The sequence below is a fragment of the Tupaia chinensis genome, unplaced genomic scaffold (genome assembly GCF_000334495.1).
Source record: "Tupaia chinensis unplaced genomic scaffold, TupChi_1.0 Scaffold000070_1, whole genome shotgun sequence".
Classification (NCBI taxonomy): Eukaryota; Metazoa; Chordata; class Mammalia; order Scandentia; family Tupaiidae; genus Tupaia; species Tupaia belangeri.
Genome location: NW_006159530.1, coordinates 1,826,028 through 1,832,027, shown reverse-complemented (window position 1 = coordinate 1,832,027; position 6,000 = coordinate 1,826,028).

The window sequence follows — 6,000 nt, the reverse complement described above, 5'->3', positions numbered from 1 at the left end:
CTGCTGAAGGAATAGGAGCTTATAAAGAGAGTAGGAGCATTCCTATTGGGGGTGCCTGTCTCTCTGTCTGTCTCTCTTACGTGCTCTGTCCCTCTCTTTCTGTCTCTCATAGAAAAAAAATACAAATTTAAAAATTAAAGAATAAACCAATTAAGTGAGCATGAAATGGGAGAAATGAGTCCACTGATGTGACATGATAACACACATGGAAATACCCCAAAGGCTATATCATCACATGCATGGGTATTTGCATATCCTGAAAGCTGCACTATGGCATGCATACCCACTAGGCTATGGTTTTCCCCAGCTCAAAATATTAGTAAGACACTTGCCATTATTTTAAAAACACTCATATTTTCAGTTTGAAAAGAGAAGCATTAAAGAGCTCTTTTGTGTTATTTCATAGGAAAATTAAAAGTTTGAGTTGTAAACATTTAAGCTTCAGGGGAGCTTAATTAAGTTACTTTTTCTCTAACTAACACTTTATGCAACAAACATTTATTGAATACTCATCCCAAGCCAGGCACTGTGCTACATGGAGAAGATACCAAGAAGAATATGAAGACAACTTCTTCCTCTCAAGGAGTTTCCACAGCAGCAGGAGAAATAAGCAAATAGTAGAAAGGTACTGAGATTTTTTAAAAATTGAAATAAAATAATGGTTACTATTATTGGTATACTATTATATAATGGACTTCATAATAATGATAATGTTGACTGTACTTATTATAAGGTTTACCTGTATGAATAAGAAGCAGAGAGAAAAATATGCCTAACTCTGGAAAAATAAGGCTGTCTGTCTACCATCTGGGCACATTCCTATTCCTCCAATGGGAACAAAAAGTCAACATACAGTGTATGGGCCAAGAAGTCTGTGCCAAGTCATGGAGACTCGAGAATTCAAGTAATCTTTGAAAAAAAAATGCAAATAGTGCAGGGGGAGGTGTGGGAAAGTGGGAGGTGAGGCAGGGTCATCTCCTGAAAATCTGTGTGGGCATCATTCTATTAGCTTTTTTTTTCCCCTAACTAGTACCCATAAATAGCATAAGGGTTTATAAATTCCTCTACAAGAATGTATTAATGCATGTGCATTTGCTTCATTTTAAATATAATCTTAAAATGTTAATATTACATATTGATGTGAAAGTAATTATGGTTTTGCATTGTAGAAATTTGCTGGTTGACATTGTATACATTCTTAAATGCAGTTATGTTACACTTTTTTTTTTTAGAGAAATTGTTTGCTATAGGATGTGTTTGCTCTCCAGAGAGACAGAGAGAGACAGAGAGACAGGAAGCAAGAATTCACCCCCGGGGATGGTCATGCCACAATCCTCCCAAGACCTTTTCTTTTTTTTTTTTTGAAGAGGTTTTTCGCTATAGGGCGCGTGCGCTCGCCAGACAGAGAGAGACATTAGAGACATTAGAGATAGAAAGCGAGAAATCACCCCCCAGGAGAGATGGTCACACTGCAATCCCTTCTCCTCCATTCTCCTCCCGGGATCTTGGGCACGCACGCACACACGCCCGGAGTGAGTTCTAAGCCACTGGGTCTGGGACGTGAACCGCGGTCGACCACGTGGGAGTCCAGCGACATAGCCATTACGCTGCTGGTTCCCAATCCTCCCAAAATCTTAGGCACGCACACACACATGCACCTGGCATGAGTTTTAAGCCATCAGGTCCAAGACTCAAACCAGGTTGACTATGTAGGCATCTGGAATGTAACTATTACATCATCTGCTGGTCGTTGTTGTACTATTTTAATGGACATTTCTCACTTTATGCTTTTGCTAATGACTTATTACTTGCTTATATGTATTTCATACTATGGAAGTGATGCTAGACAAAAAGCATATTTAAGTGATTTTCTTATTAAAGTTCAAAATAGGTGGTGAAGCAGCAGAGACAGTTCACATCAACAACATATTGGTCCAGGAACTGCTAATGAACATATGATGCAACAGTGGTTCAAGAAGTTTTGCAAAGGGGATGAGAGCCTTGAACATTAGGAGCATAGTGGCCAGCGATTGAAAGCTGACAATGACCAAATGGCGTTAGCCACCATGCCATCTGCTGGCTCCTAGAAAAGTGAATTTTATATGACCACTGGCAGTGACTAGCTCAGTGGTTGGAGATACCAAAGCACTTCTCAAGCCAAACTTGCACTAAAAACAAAAGGTTATGGTCTTTGTTTGGTGGGATCTGACTCACTACAGCTTTCTGAATCCCTGCGAACCCATTACATCTGAGAAGCATGCTCAGTAAATCAATGAGATGCACCAAAAAATGCAGCATCTGCAGCTGGCATTGGTCACAGAATCGGCCCAGCTCTTCTCCACGACAATATCCAACTGCATGTGGCATGACCAACACTTCAAAAGTTGAATGAATTGGGCTATGACGTTTTGTCCCATCTGCCATATTCACCTGACCCCTCACCAACCAAACACCACATCTTCAAGCATCTCAACCGTTTTTTACAGGGGAAACACTTCCACAACCAGTAGGATACAAAAGATGCTTTCCAAGGGTTTGTCAAATCTGAAGCATAAATTTTTACCCTGCAGGAATAAACAAACTTACTTCTCGTTGGCAAAAATGTATTGACTGTAATGGTTCTTATTTTGATTAATAAAGATATGTTTGAGCCTAGCTATAATGGCTTAAAATTCATGGCCCAAAGCTGCCATTGTTTCTGTACCAACCTAATAGCATATTCTGACTCTTTGAATAATCACCTTTTAAGTTATTACTGTCAACAGGACCAGCAGTTGGCATAATGGCTATGTCGCTGGACTCCCATGTAATCAACCATGGAATGGAGGAGAAGGGATTGCGGCGTGACTGCCAGAGGGTGATTTCTTGCTTTGTGTGTGTGTGTCTCTCTCTCTGTCTTTCCGGCAAACACACGCGTCCCATAGCAAAAACCCCTCCAAAAAACCTCTCCAGTTAGTGCTTACTTAGTTGTAGCCTGACACATATTAAGATGAGGATTCAATTCATCTTCATTATCTATCCATAGTAGTGTCAGTGGCAGAGATGAGTAGTTGTTTCCTAGTGTGAATTTCCCCTTCTCCCAAAGTAATGAAATCCCAAGTATTTAGATGAGTACATGGGTGTCCAGAAAAAAATACTTTTTCCAGACTCTCTTCTAGCTAGGTGTAGCCATGTGAAAGTTCAATACTTCCCTATACAAAAACTGTTTTGTAGCAGTTTCTGGGAACCTTCTTTAACAGCAAGGTGATTTTCTATCTATTAACTTTCACATTGCGTCGTTTAACAGCCCGTGTATCTACTGATTGCTGATACTCTGATTCTCAGTTACTGATGTAGGCAAATTAGCATCTCTCCTCTGTGATTCTGGATGTCTTTTTATTTTTTCTTGTGGTTATTTCATTGTTTACTTTATATATTTCAAGTCCATGTTTTTGGGAGCAATATCATTTAACTCATGAATGCTGTGTGATCTCACTGTTTCCATTTGCATTAAGGAGACTGGAGGAGAAGGGATTGTGGTGTGGCCATCACCTCTGGGATAATTTCTCACTTTCACTTTCTCTGTCTCTCTCCAGTGAGTATATGGCAAAAACTTTACACACACACACACACACACACACACACACACACACACACACACACACATGTTTATAACCAATCTGAGTCAAGCATGCTTCTTTATTTTGTTTTGTTTTGTTTTTGCTAGAGAGTATATATACTCACTAAAGAGAGACATAAAGGGAGATGTCCTGAAAGTAAGAAAGCAACCGCCATAGGGAATGGTCACACCATGGTTTCTTCTCTCTCTCCTGTTGAGACTTTGGACATACACACACATGTGACCAGTGCGTTTCTCAAATGACAGGGTCTGGAACTCCAAGCATGAGATGGGGATGTGGGACCTGGTCGCCCTAACCACCAGGTTATGGAGGTGGCCCATTGCTTTATTTTTCAATTCAACCTGACATTTGATCATATATACACAATTACTGATATATTTGGATTTAAATTTCCATCTTACTTTGTGCCTTCTGTATATTTGATCTTTTTCCCTCTATTTTTACTTACTTCATTTTATTTTTTTTTTACCATCTCAGTGTTTGCCCTCTGCTAGCTTATAGTCATACATGCCCTTTTCATCCTTTCACTAGCTACCCCAGAAATGGCAACATGAATCTTAATCTCTGAAAATATAATGTTTTTTGTTTTGTTTTGTTTTGTTTTGGGAGAGGTTTTTGCTATAGGGCACGTGTGCTCGCCAGACAGAGACAGAGAGACAGAAAGCGAGAAATCACCCCCCAGGGGGGATGGTCACGCCGCAATCTCTTCTCCTCCATTCTCCTCTCTGGATCTTGGGCACGCACGCACACGTGCCCAGCGTGAGTTCAAGCCACCGGGTCCAGGATGCGAACCGCGGTCGACTATGTGGGAGTCCAACGACATAGCCATTACGTTAACTGCTGGTCCCTGAAAATATAATGTTAACAAAGGTCTTTACCCTCTTCTTGAACAACGTGTTTTCACAATTATTTCTATCTTTTTCAAAAGTTAACTTAATTGAGATATTATTTGCATCGAATAAAATTCAGTCATTTCAAGTACATTGTTGGAAGAGTTTTGACAAGGAAATATGCTTATGTAAACATAACTACGATCAAGATATAAAACCTTTCAGGACAGAAAAATATTTTCTCCTATCTTTGAAAGTCAATCCATGTTCTCTACCTCAACTCTAAGCAACCACTGATCTGCCTTTTATCATTGCAAGTTTATATTTTCTAGTATTTTCTATATGTGAAATCATAGAACATACAATCTTGTGTGTGGGTATCTTTCTTTTAAAATTAACCCACATTGTTGAATGTATTAGTAGTTCTACTCTACTCATTGCTAAGTAGTTTTTCACTGCATAAATGAATTACCTGTCTATTCATCCACAAGTTTATTGGACATTACACTCTTGCATTGGAGGTCAGCCAAAAATCAGAGACCCCTCTGAAGACCTCTAGATGTAGACGGTGTGTGTGTGTATGTTGTGTGTGCATATTTGCCTCCTGTATAGTACTCTATCCTGCAAATTTCAGTCACCTTAGTCAGCTCGAACTCCCTTCTCTGTGTGCTCAACCCAAGGAAACAGCTGGGCTCTATTTCTCCCTTCCTGCACTGCAGCTTGAAATCTGCTCCCCGCTAATTTGGGGGCCATTGTGGAACTCATTTTGTTTGTTTCTTATCTCACAGAACCAACAAATTTATGCTGACAGTTTTCCAATGCCTGAAGACAGTTTGTTTAATATGCTTTGTTTAGTTTTCTAGTCGTTTAAGGCAAAAGGACAACCCTCACAGCGGTCAATCCTTCTTGTCTAAGTAGAAGCCTCTTGAATCATTTTGACAACATAAAATTAGGGGTTATTTTTTAAGTAAATTTACAGAGATAAAATTTATATATATTAACATTCACAGTTAGTAGGTTGTTGGCTTTGACATATGTATGCAGTGTACGACGCCATCTTTCTCCCTGTGAAGTTCCCTCATTCCTTTTACGCTATCCATCTTCATCTAGACCTCTCAACCCAGGCAACCGCTGATTTGGTCTCTGATTCATTGTGCCTGTTATAATACTTCAAATAGGTGGACTCAGGTTTTTTTTTTTTTTCTATCATTAGCATAAAATGTGCGAAATGTATTCATTCTGTTACGTGTATTGATTTACTGTTCTTTTTTTGTTGCAGAGTATTTCACTATATGGATGAGCCGCAATGTTTGTCAGTTCACTTACTGATGGTCACATAGGTTGTTCCAGCTTGGAACTATTAGGAATAAAACTGCCATGAACTTTCGTATCTAAGCTTTGCTGTACTCTGAGAACCATTTCACTAACTTGGAGAAAGGAAGCCAAAGGACAATGACATGATGAGACAGAACAGAGTGAACATTTTCAACGAAGGCTTTCCAGCAACAGTGGAACCGGAAGGACTCCAGAGTTGGAGGAGGTAGGTCACA